Raw genomic sequence first — 12,261 nt, forward strand, 5'->3', positions numbered from 1 at the left:
CTGCCCACAGAGTTGCTTTCAGGAGGTGTGAATGTGCTAGGTCTTCTGCCTTTATCAAAAGCAAGTGCACTTGCATGAGTGATGCCCTTACCATTTTTATCTGTTACTTCTCTCATTCTGTCCTACACCCTGTTAAATATCATTTTTGAACTGAGTGCTGAAAATATTTCTTCCCTGAAAAACTTTTTCCTAGGAGATAAGGAGAATATGGTTGTTTCTCTGTTATGCTTTGATATGCAAAAAGTTTATCAAAAATCCAATCAGACCTTTAGCAATTATAAATCCAACATATATGTGTCATTTTTCCACATTTTCTTAGTTTGTATTGTAATGTTTACCTTTCTTGGTTTTGTATTTTTTATTTTTCATTAGTATCATATGTGTTTTTAGCAGTGTACCTGAAAATCTGTATGACGTAATGTGAAGTCTAAATATATTATGTTAAATACACAAATGCTTAAATAAATAGATGCTTAATGAAATGTTGAATTAAGATGTGGGTTTATTTTTTTATTTTTTTAAGATTTTTTTTTTAATTTGTCATTGAAAGAAAGAGAGAGAGAGCACAAGCAGGGGGAAGTGTCAGGCAGAGGGAGAAACAGGCTCCCCACTGAGCAGAGAGCCCAACATGGGGCTCAATCCCATGATCCCAGGATCATGACCTGAGCTGAAGTCAGACACTCAACCAACTGGGCCACCCAGGTGTCCCGAGATGTGGGTTTAAATACACATCTATTTTAAAGTCTATAAAAAAATCAACTGTTGAAAATAATCAAAAGTTGAAAAAGAAGTTTGAAATATTGGGGACAGAAACAACAATAACAACACCCCCCCCAGCATCCCTGGTTTACTTTATATTTAAAACCCATGACTTTAAAAAGGACTTTCTTTTTATTTATTTATTTATTTTTAAAGATTTTATTTATTTATTTGACAGAGGCACAGTGAGAGAGAGAGAGAACATAAGCAGGGGGAGTGGGAGAGGGAGAAGCAGGCTTCCCGTGGAGCAGGGAGCCCGATGTGGGGCTCGATCCCAGGACCCTGGGATCATGACCTGAGCCGAAGGCAGATGCTTAACGACTGAGCCACCCAGGTGCCCCTAAAAAGGACTTTCAATGAAGACGACACTGTATATTTTTTGAGTTTCTATATTTTGCATTGTTTTGTCCTTCTGGCAGGACAAAAGGTTGGATATTCTTCCCACATATCACCCATTAGGAGAGTATTTTTAAAGAAATGGCATTTTCTTTTCCATAAGCATACATACTGCTGCTTTCATGGTGTGTTTGGTTTACTGTGAAGACAGGATGCAGATGAAGCTTCCAAGGAAAGATTCAATCTTGGAGCTATTGGATTTATATCATATCTAATTGTTTTCCAGGGAGAAAATTTGTGACTTTATTTGCTTTTTAGTTGTATTTTGTAATTTATAAAAGAGTACATGAAATGTGTCTTTCATATCAAATTCAGAGAGCTCTCTCTCTCTTCCCTCCTTCCTTTTCTCCCTCTCCCTCCCTTATCCATTCATCTCACTCTGTTTCCCCCTCTCTGTGAGAGACCAGGTGACAAGAAGATACATTTAGGATCGAACTAGGTGAATGGGAAGGAAAATGGTACTATGAGTTCAAGAGACTGAACCGCAGTGGGGATTCTTATTCAGTCTTTTCAATACAGCAGTATTCTACGATAGATGAAGTGATATATCACCCATTTGAGATTTTTTTTAAGATAAATATGAATAGAATACACTCTTCGTGGATAAGCAACATTTTTTTAAATTTTAACTATAGTGTCCTATCACTATAATTAAGTTCTTGAGAGTGGGATAGCTAGACCACTGCAATTAACTCATTTTAAGTACATTTTTAAAAGGTTTTTGTTTGATTTTTATTTTTATTTCTTTTCTATGGTAAATAACGCATGTCACAGCCGAGAAATATAAAATAAAAAAGACAATATCTACATGCAATTCCATGAGGTCAGTGGCAATAATAACCTACTTTATGTTAACAGACATCATGACATCGTTAAATACTCTTTGTAGCAAGCATTTTCTCAGACAAAGACATGCTGGATAATGCTGTGCTGCATTTAATGACATCTTTAGTTTGCGGTAGTTTTAGATTTTTAGTTTTATTCCATAGTCATCTCTATGTAGTTTTAGATTTTTAGTTTTATTCCATAGTCATCTCTATGCCAATAATTGATTCATTAAACAAATATTCCCAATGTACTCTTTTTGTGATATACAAAAATACTTACCTTTTAGAGCAGTTTTAGATTCACAGCAAAATCGAGTGGAAGGTACAGAAATTTTCCATAGGTCTCCTGCCCGCATGAATGAATAGCCTCCCCCATTGTCACCATTTCCCACCAGAGTGGGACATCTGTTCAAACCCAAATTTGATGAACTTACAGTGACACATCATAATCACCAAAAGTCTCCAGTTCACTCTTGGTGTGGTGCATTCTATAGTTTTGACAAATGCATAATGACATTTATTCACCATTATAACATTAAAGAGATTAGTTTCACTCTCCTAAACATCTTCTGTTCTTTGTCTGTTTATTCCTCAGTTGCTTACCCCTGAACCCTGGCAGGGTTGATTTTTTACTCTATCCATAGTTTTGCGTTTTCCAGAATGTTATATGGTTGGAATCATATGGTATGTAGCCTTTTCAGATTGGCTTCTTTCTTTCTATATGTTCTTTCCAGTTCTTTTCATGGCTTAATAGCTCATTTTTTTTAATTTAATTTTATTATGTTATGTTATTCACTATACATTACATCATTAGTTTTTGATGTAGTGTTCCATGATCCATTGTTTGGGTATAACACCAGTGCTCCATTCAATAAGTGCCCTCTTTAATACCCATCACCAGGCTAAGCCATCCCCCTCCCCACTCCCCTCTAGAACCCTCAGTTTGTTTCTCAGAGTCCATAGTCTCTTATGGTTCATCTCCCCCTCCGATTTCATTTTTCCCAGGTATGTGTGAGCGCTGTGAATTGTGTAAGACTGATGAATTACAAACCTGTACCTCTGAAAAAAATAATACATTATATGTTAAGAAAAAAAAAAAGGTAGGAAGCTCACTCTTTTTAGTGTGGAATGATGTCCCATTGTCTAGATGTAGCAAAGTTATTTATCCACTTACCTACTGAAAGACATCTTGGTTGCTTCCAAGTTATGGCAATTGTAAATAAAACTGCTGCAAATGTCTGTATTTGGGTTTTTGTATAGATCTAAGTATTTAACTCCTTTGGGTAAAACCAAAGAGCCTGATTGCTGGATAGTATAATAAAAGTATGTTTAATTTTTAAGAAGCCACCAAACTGCCTTCTAATTTGGCTGTACCATTTTTCATTTCCTCCAACAATGAATAAGAGTTCCTGTTACCCCACGTCTTCACTAGCATTTGGTGTTGTCGGTGTTCTGGATTTTGGCCATTATTATATGTAGATAGTGATATCTCATTGTTGTTTTAATTTGCATTTCCCTAATGACATATGATATGGAACATCTTTTCATATGCTTATTTGCCGTCCATGTATCTTCTTTGGTGAGGTGGCTGTTCAAGGCTTTCACCTGTATTTCTAACTGCCTGATGTGCAGTTGTCTCCTTCCTCCTGGCTGGGCTCCTGCTTGTCTTAGTCCGCTCAGGCTACTATCTTGGAACACACCGACTGGGTGGCGTAAACAATGGACTTTTATTATCTCACATTTCTGAAGGGTGGAAATTCAAAATCGAAATGAGATCAGGGTTGGTTTCTGATGAGGCCTCTCTTCCTAGCTTGTAGATGGCTGTCTTCTTGCTGTGTTCTCACATGGCCTTTTTTCTATGTTTGCCCAGAAAGAAAACTGGTGTCTCTTCACCTCCTTATAAAGACAGCAGTCCTATTGGATTAGGACCCCACCCTAACCACATTATTTAACCTTAATTACCTCCTTAAAGCCCCCATCTCCAAATGCAGTCACATTGGATGTTAGGGCTTCAACAGAGTAATTGGGGGGGGGCATAATTCATCCATAACAGTGTCTAATGCAGACAGGTTTTATGCCTTCTGAATCCACTGATGCTGAGTGTGATGTAGAGTGGTTTTGGGAAACTGAACATTTGGTTCATCCTAAGATAGATTCCCTGAGGGTGTTGGAGTAATGTTTATTCGATTTATACTTATATCATGCAATGGTGATAAAAACTGAATCATTCTCCTTTCACTGGTTATCAAGACCATTATCATCTCAACTAAATGAAATGTTTACTATGTGTTGGGAACTATATTAAAATCTTTCCTGGATTTTCCATTTTAATCCTCACAATAATCTAAGGAGGTCATCCTAATATTATTGGTACTACACAGAGGAAGTCAAGCCTCTAAAATGTCATAGTCTTTGCCCAAAGCTACATGCCAGTGTGTTGCCCAGCCAACAATTTACTAACATAACTTAGTTTATAATTTGGTGCAACTTTTACCTAAATAATTTTGACCATCTAATATATCTACACTTTAGCCAAATGTATCCCAGAGATAACTTAGATTTGTTATGTCTTGGGATTTATTACTCAACATGTTGATGATTTCCAACATTAGAATCACTGGGTAAGTATTATTGGCTTATTAGCATGATCAGAGATTAACTTTGATCTAGTAAGTACCTTCTGTATTACACATGTTTACAGGTATTGGTACATATCACACCGTAACTAGTTAAGATAGCAGAGATCACTGCTAATTTGTAGAATAGAAAACTATGGTTTCAATAAATCAAACAACTAGCCCCATTTCACCGAAATAATTGAATGGAAGACATGGATTATTCAAATACTTCTACTCATTTTTCAGATATATTTAATGTGCATAATTACATGTATTTTTTTTTTTTTTTCTGGATATTGGGGAAAGAATAAAAAGCTCTACTTGGCTAGGGGGCGCCCAGGTGGCTCCGTCTTTAAGCGTCCGCCTTCGGCTCAGGTCGTGATCCCGGGGTCTTGGGATCGAGTCCCGCCTCGGGCTCCCTGCTCCACGGGAAGCCTGCTTCTCCCTCTGCTTCTCTCTCTCTGTCTTTCACGAATAGATAAATAAAATCTTAAAAAAAAAGAAAAAGCTCTACCTGGCTAAAGAATAGTGAAGAGAGAATGGGCAGAAAGATGGAATTAGGAGGCAGAGCCCATATATAGGGCTTTACATGACGTTGTGACAAGGTTGGATACTATTTTAATTGCAAAGGAAAACCAATAAATATCTTAAGCAGGAGAATAATAGAATTGGATTTAAGCAGTTCATGACTATGTTGTAGACTGGTTGGAGAATGGTCTATGAGAAGAAGAATATCAAGAAAACCATCAAGTTTGCAGGATGTGGACAAAATAATGATGGTTATTTGCACTCAAATTGTAGTGGTAAGTATCTCGAGCAGTCAATTCCGGAGATACTTTGGAGTTAGAATCAAATGGGTGCTTTGAAGCTCTTGATGTGAATGAACTACAAGAAAGCAAGCAATTAAGTGTGACATCTTGGATGTACCCTGAGAACCAAGGGGAATTAAGTGACATTTACTGAAAATGGGAAGCCTGAGAGGAAGGATAGTTTTTGTAGGAGAATAGGATTTCTGAGGCGGACATGTTACATTTAAGCTGTTTATTAGGCAGTTGGATTTGTTAAATTGGCAATGGAAAATGCCAGTCAGGAGTTCCTAAACAAAATCAGAGCTAACGACACAAATGATATTTAAAACCATGTCACTAGGGGCGCCTGGGTGGCTCAGTTGGTTAAGTGTCTGCCTTCATCTCGGGTCATGATCCCAGGGTCCTGGGATCGAGCCCTGCATCGGGCTTCCTGCTCAGTGGGGAGTCTGCTTCTCCCTCTGCTTCTGCCTCTCTCCCTGCTCATGCTCTCTCTCTCTCTCTCTCTCTCTCTCTGTATCTCTGTGTCTCAAATGAATAAATAAAATATTCAAAAAAATAAAAATAAAAAAATAAAATAAAATCATGTCACTAGATGGAATCAGAGAATGAAAGAATTAGAGGAGAGAATGAAGAATCAAACACTTGATCTAGGTAGGAAAAACTAGTAGAGGACATGGAACATTCTACTGAGATGTGAGTGAAACAAAGGAAAGAGGAAATCATGAATTCCAAGGTACAGAAGGGTTTCAAAGAGTTATGATTAACTGTAAAATGTGGTTGAGAAAGTTGAATGAAAGGAAGACCAAGAAATGACCACTGTGTTTGGTAAAATGAAGCTGTGGGTGAATTTGTTTGAAGGTGATTTCAGTGAAGTAGTTGGGTTTAAGTCCAATTTAGACAAGAATGGAGACAACAAAGTTGTGGCAGCAAATACAGTTAGAATTGTCAAGAATTTTGCTATGTAAGAAACCTACATATGAGAGTCATAGTTGAGGGTACTTTGAAAAATATTTCCCTTTAAATTAAGCTGTGTTTGGGGCATCTGCATGGCTCAGTTATTTAAGCATCTGCATTCAGCTCAAGTCATGATCCCAAGGGCAAGGATCCAGCTGGTGTTGGATCCACCTGGTGTTCTCTGTTCAGCAGGGAGTCTGTTTCTCCCTCTCCCTCTGTCTGCTGCTCCCGTGCTTGTGCTTTCTCTCTCTGTCAAATAAATAAACAAAATCTTTTAAAAAATAAATTAAGCTATGTTTGCTCTTTTATAAAATCTGAAGATTGTCAATCATTACCTGATATTAATTATGAAATCAAAGTTCATTTGTCTCATAATGGTTTCTGCTTTGGAGATTAACCATGACACCAATAAGAATAATGTTAATCTATGAAATATCTGTATATATTATAAGTTTAATTTTTTTAGAACTACATAGCCACTACTAGATGAATTGCAGCTATTACACTATGTCATTACTTTCTTATTCACTGACAAACCCATTATATAGAGAACGAATGACCATATAACATTGATTTGTTTTTTCACTCAAAAATAAATCAACTTTCTTGAAGGACAAAAAAATAAGTTGATTAAAGAATATTAAGTGTCTTGGCTATGATGCATATGAATTGGGATTTGAGACACAATATATAGCAATGGTGAGAGATCCAATGATGGAAAAGTAAATGTTTTATTCCTTCATCTCCATCCTTCCTAAAATAAAGAAAAAAAGAAAGAAAGAAGGAAAGGGAAAGAAAAAAAGAAAGAAGGAAGGAAGAAAGGGAAGAAGAAAGAAAGAAAGAAAGAAAGAAAGAAAGAAAGAAAGAAAGAAAGAAAGAAAGAAAGAAAAGAAAGAAAGAAAGAAAGAAAGAAAGAAAGAAAGAAAGAAAGAAAGAAAGAAAGAAAGAAAGAAAGAAAGAAAGAAAAAGAAAGAAAGAAAGAAAGAAAGAAAGAAAGAAAGAAAGAAAGAAAGAAAGAAAGAAAGAAAGAAAGGAAGGAAGGAGGGGGGAAGGGAGGGAGGGAGGGAGGGAGAGGGAACGAGAAAAGAAAAAAAAAATGTCCAAATTTGGGTTTCTCAAAAGCAAATCTCAAGACATGGATTTGGGATCAAATAGTTTTAAGGGGAGGCAATTCTAGGAAGCACTGTGAAGCAGCGGGAAGCTGAAGCAGGGAGGAGGCTAGCAATAAAGGGTGCGGAGATGACTATTATGAGAAACTGGTTCAGTCCCTTTGGCCACGTTCTGAGATAAACTGTGGAACTTGTCTCAGAATTTTCTCACTGAGAGATGAGGAATCTGGGATACTTATTTATTGCCTCGTGCCTCCCAGTAGTCGCCCTGCCCCACAGGTGGTCATAGGATGTGGTGATAGACAAAGAAGCTTCCATTCCTGAAGAGACTGCCTAGAGGAGAAGCTAAAGGGATATGGAGAGACACTGACAGCGGAGCTACAACCACCTACTGTGTCAACCTCTTCTCAAGTCTTTCACATATATAGTGGGGCTTTAAGGGGGGGGGGGAAGCACCAAAATTAATTTCTCTAATTTTCTAGAGGCTTTATAAAGCACTAGATACACTGCTTTTATTGTATTTCTAGATACATAAAAATACACTGTGAAGATTCAGATTATATAAGGTAGACAAGATATGGACGTGATGCAGGAGCATTAGAGGAGAGGTGTTAAAATAATGTTCTCCACACACTCAACTTTCTTTTTTTTTTTTTTGAAAGATTTTATTTATTTATTTAAGAGAGAGAGAGAGAGTGTGCACATGAGCTGGGGGGAGGGGCAGAGGAAGAGGGAGAAGCAGGCTCTCTGCTGAGCAGGGAGTCCAACAAGGGACTCAGTCCCGGGACTCTGAGATCATGATCTGAGCCGAAGTCAGATGCTCAACCGAATGAGCCACCCAGGTGCCCCTCTACTTTCATTTATTACTTTTATGGCAGGAACAAAAGTGAAAGCAATCAATATGCATAAATAAACTGTCTTGGGTATGTTCTCAAGACCATGCATGCCAGCATGTTTTTTGTTAATTGATATATTTTGTGTATACCTGAAGTCTTTAAAGTTATTAAAAGTTATTAAAGTTATTAAAAGAGTATATTGAGTGGCAGGTTAAAAGGAAAAACAGTAAGTGGACTATTAAGTATTTCTTTCTAATCAGTCATAGATTCAGGAAGTGCCATGACATTTATTAAACAGTCTGAAAGAAAGTTCAAATTTAAGATCAAATTAATTAGGCAAGTTGATTGACAGAATAACCCAAATAAATTATTTCAGTCCTTTAGACCCAGTGTAGTTATTTGCTTGTAAAAACTACCCTATATAAGATTAATCATAGAGACAGATGGGCAGGTTGGAGGAAGGGGTGAAGGTTTCCAGGGGGGAAAAATGGTTTTCAAGAGCCATATTTTCAATCACTGAACCATCACAATCACAGTCCTCCACTGAATCCTTCATTCAGTCCTCCACAGAGTCTGTTTCTACATTTCCCTTAACACATCCAGACTAGTTCCCTATCTAAAAACTGAGTAAACTATAATTTATATGAGTTAACCCATTATTGAAACATTGATCAAAATATGTATGTCTCCTAAATAGGCTATATTAACAGCCCTGGAATAGGTTGCCACACATTTTAGTTTTGTCCCAAATTTAGAATGCAACATAACTAGAAAAGGGAAGTGCTGTTTCCTAAGATTATCTTCAGAAAAATGGTATAGTTTAGAAAATATGAGAGTAGGGTATTATCTGAAAATATTCCTTTAAAAACAAATTTTTTCCTATTATTAATTTTTTTTTTCACGGAACCTCCATACTGTTTCCCAAAGGGACTGCACCAATTTTCATTCCCTCCAGTGGTGCACAAGAGTTCCCTTTAGTTCCTTGCCAATATTTGTTATCTCATGTTTTTGATAACAGCCATTCTGATAGGTATAAGTTGATATCTCATTGTGGTTTTGATTTGCATTCCACTGATAATGAGTGATGTTGAGCATCTTTTCATGTGTTTGTTGGCCATCTGCATGTTTTCTTTGGAAAAATGTCTATTAAAGTTATCCTCAGATTTGTTGTTGTTACTGAGTTGTATGAGTTCTTTGTATATATTAGATATTTGCCCCATATTGGATAGGTGATATACAAATATCTTCTCCCATTTGGCAGGTTGCACTTTTATTTTATTGGTGGTTTCTTTTGCTGGACAGAAGCTTTTTCGTTCATTGTAGTTCCACGTGTTTATTTTGCTTTCATTACCATTGCTTTTGCAGTCAGATTAAACAATATATACATACACATCTTGAAGAGCAATGTCAAGGAACATATCTCCTATGTTTTCTTCTAGGAGTTTTATGGTTTGGGGTATTACATTAATCCACTTTGAATTAATTTTTAATTAATTAGTAATATACATTATTAATTATCAATAAATTAATAACTTAATTTAGGGATTGAGCAAAAAAAGGGTGAAGGGGATCAATTGTATGGTGACACATGATAACTAGACTTATCATGGCGAACACTTTGAAGTTCCTTGGAAATATAGAATTATTATGTTCACACCTGAAACTAATATAATGTTATACCAATTATACTTTAGTAAAGGAAGAAGTCCATTCTTTGAGGAGAAAATGGACTGACAGCTAATTAATGCATTTATACTCTCAGAGTTCTGAATCAACTGTAACTTCTCCAAAGGCACATCTCTGTGTAAACTATCAAGTATACATGTATTATGTAAAAAAATCTCTTGTATTAAATAGGGAGATCTGGTAAATAAGGACTAGACAGTCACAAGACAACCTTAAAAAATAATTTCACACTAATTCTCTCTGTGCAGTTTTATTACATGACTGTTTTAATGTTTCAGTTACAATAATTCTAAGGTTAGCTTTCTTTAGGACATTGTTTTTTACATATAATCTATATAAAACAGTTCCTAAATGGACATGCATCATTCAGAATAAGTCAGTGTGATTTAAAATGCAAAAGTTGTCTCCTAATGCATGACCATCTGAAGCACTTTACAATCCCATTTTCAATATGAATATGTAGAGATAGGTAGATAGATATATTTAATTCATCTATCTATTTTGCAGATGAAACCTGAATAAATTACCTTATTTGTTTTGTATTTGCTTGAGATCAGAGTAATTAGTCTTGCTTTTTGTAATACTCCAAAATATGTAAATATTAAAATTATAAGTGGAGCCCTAGAAAATAAACTTAATTTGACATTCCATACAAAAATTTCCATTATATTATGAAATATGTGTGTACATATAGATAGTAGAAATTCTTTCTTTCTAGAACAACACATTACACTTTCTTCCTTCTTGTAGCAGTGATGCATTTTACGAAATTGAGATGTTGGGCTGTTATAATGTTATCTAATGTAATATGCTCTGTGATTTATGGTGGTGTTCAGCATAACACCAATGGAAACATTAAAGAACAATCTTTTTTCTCCAGGTATGCAATAAAGGTTTCACAATGTTTTACCAAAAGGGTATTATTTAAATTACCTAAATTAAACAATGATTGTTTTGTTTGCACATAGAAATTTACGCAAAAAAAGTCTGAAAATGCCAGAGACTTTTCACAGATTTTTTTTTACTTTTACTCACTGCTGCTATTGTTTTCATAATTTATACTCATTAATATGAATCTTTGTTTCATTGACTATAGAATTAATAACATGAATACATTTAGCAAAACAGTAAATTTCTGACACAACAAATCTAGATGGTGTTTTACTGACATTATAATTTAACTCACCCACATACTTACTGAAACAAGTATTTCATATAATTACTTACCCATAAAGATTTTTCTCTGTTGCTCTGATAATTTTCTTACACTTTAACAAGTATATAGAAGTTCAAATAGGCCAACTGAATGAGAAAAACAGAATGAGTATAATTATATTGAACATATTTATACATCATTTAAAATGTATAAAAGAAGATATTTTGTGGATTAAAATGTAATTTTTTTAAAGATTTATTTATTTATTTGACAGAGAGAAAGACAGCGAGAGAGAGAACACAAGCAGGGGGAGTGGGAGAGGGAGAAGCAGACTTCCCATGGAGCAGGGAGCCCGATGTGGGGCTCGATCCCAGGACCCTGGGATCATGACCTGAGCTGAAGGCAAACGCTTAACGACTGAGCCACCCAGGTGCCCCTGAAATGTAATTATTAATGATTGTCCATGTGCTAGATGTATCTTTATTTTTATGAATGTTTACCAAATGATCTAAAATATATGGTCTGAGACTACAAATTAGAGCTACTGGTAGCCTTATTTCGGTCTTAGTGTAGAGTTTGTTATGACCCTGCTATTCTTATTTCCCAAGCATATCCTGAATTATCTAGGGATCTAGATTATAGCAGTTTTATCTGTCTTTACTTTGCCCTGCATGTCTGTTAGTATATTAATTCTTGTCACACAATTTCAAACAATTTCATGGCTTGAAGTGGCAAAAGCATGGCCTGCCACTGTGGAAGCTAAGGATAGTTCTAGGTGATTTAAATGCTGTTGCAGTTGCTTTCTGTCTACATATTCAGGATAACCTAAGAGCATTCTTTACAGACAGAGTGGCCCCAGCATTGATGAATATTGAGCTCGCAATGGAGAAGACTTCTTCAAGTTTTTTTTTGTTTGTTTTGTTTTTTTTAAGATTTTATTTGTTTATTTGACAGAGAGAGACATGGCAAGAGAGGGAACACAAGCAGGGGGAGTCAGAGAGGGAGAAGCAGGCTTCCCGCTGAGGAGGGAGCCAGATGCGGGGCTGGATCCCAGGACCCTGAGACCATGACCTGAGCTGAAGGCAGACACTTAACAACTGAGCCACCCAGG

At 36.1% G+C, this 12,261-nt stretch overlaps 1 protein-coding gene across 2 annotated transcripts in view; it reads left to right on the top strand.

Annotated features, from left to right (window-relative positions):
- The window catches only part of CDH12 (cadherin 12), a 1,005,284-nt gene that overhangs the window by 291,130 nt on the left and 701,893 nt on the right, over positions 1-12,261 (top strand). The gene's annotated exons all lie outside the window — the stretch shown is intronic.

Source organism: Zalophus californianus, chromosome 5, assembly GCF_009762305.2.
Source record: "Zalophus californianus isolate mZalCal1 chromosome 5, mZalCal1.pri.v2, whole genome shotgun sequence".
NCBI classification, from domain to species: Eukaryota; Metazoa; Chordata; class Mammalia; order Carnivora; family Otariidae; genus Zalophus; species Zalophus californianus.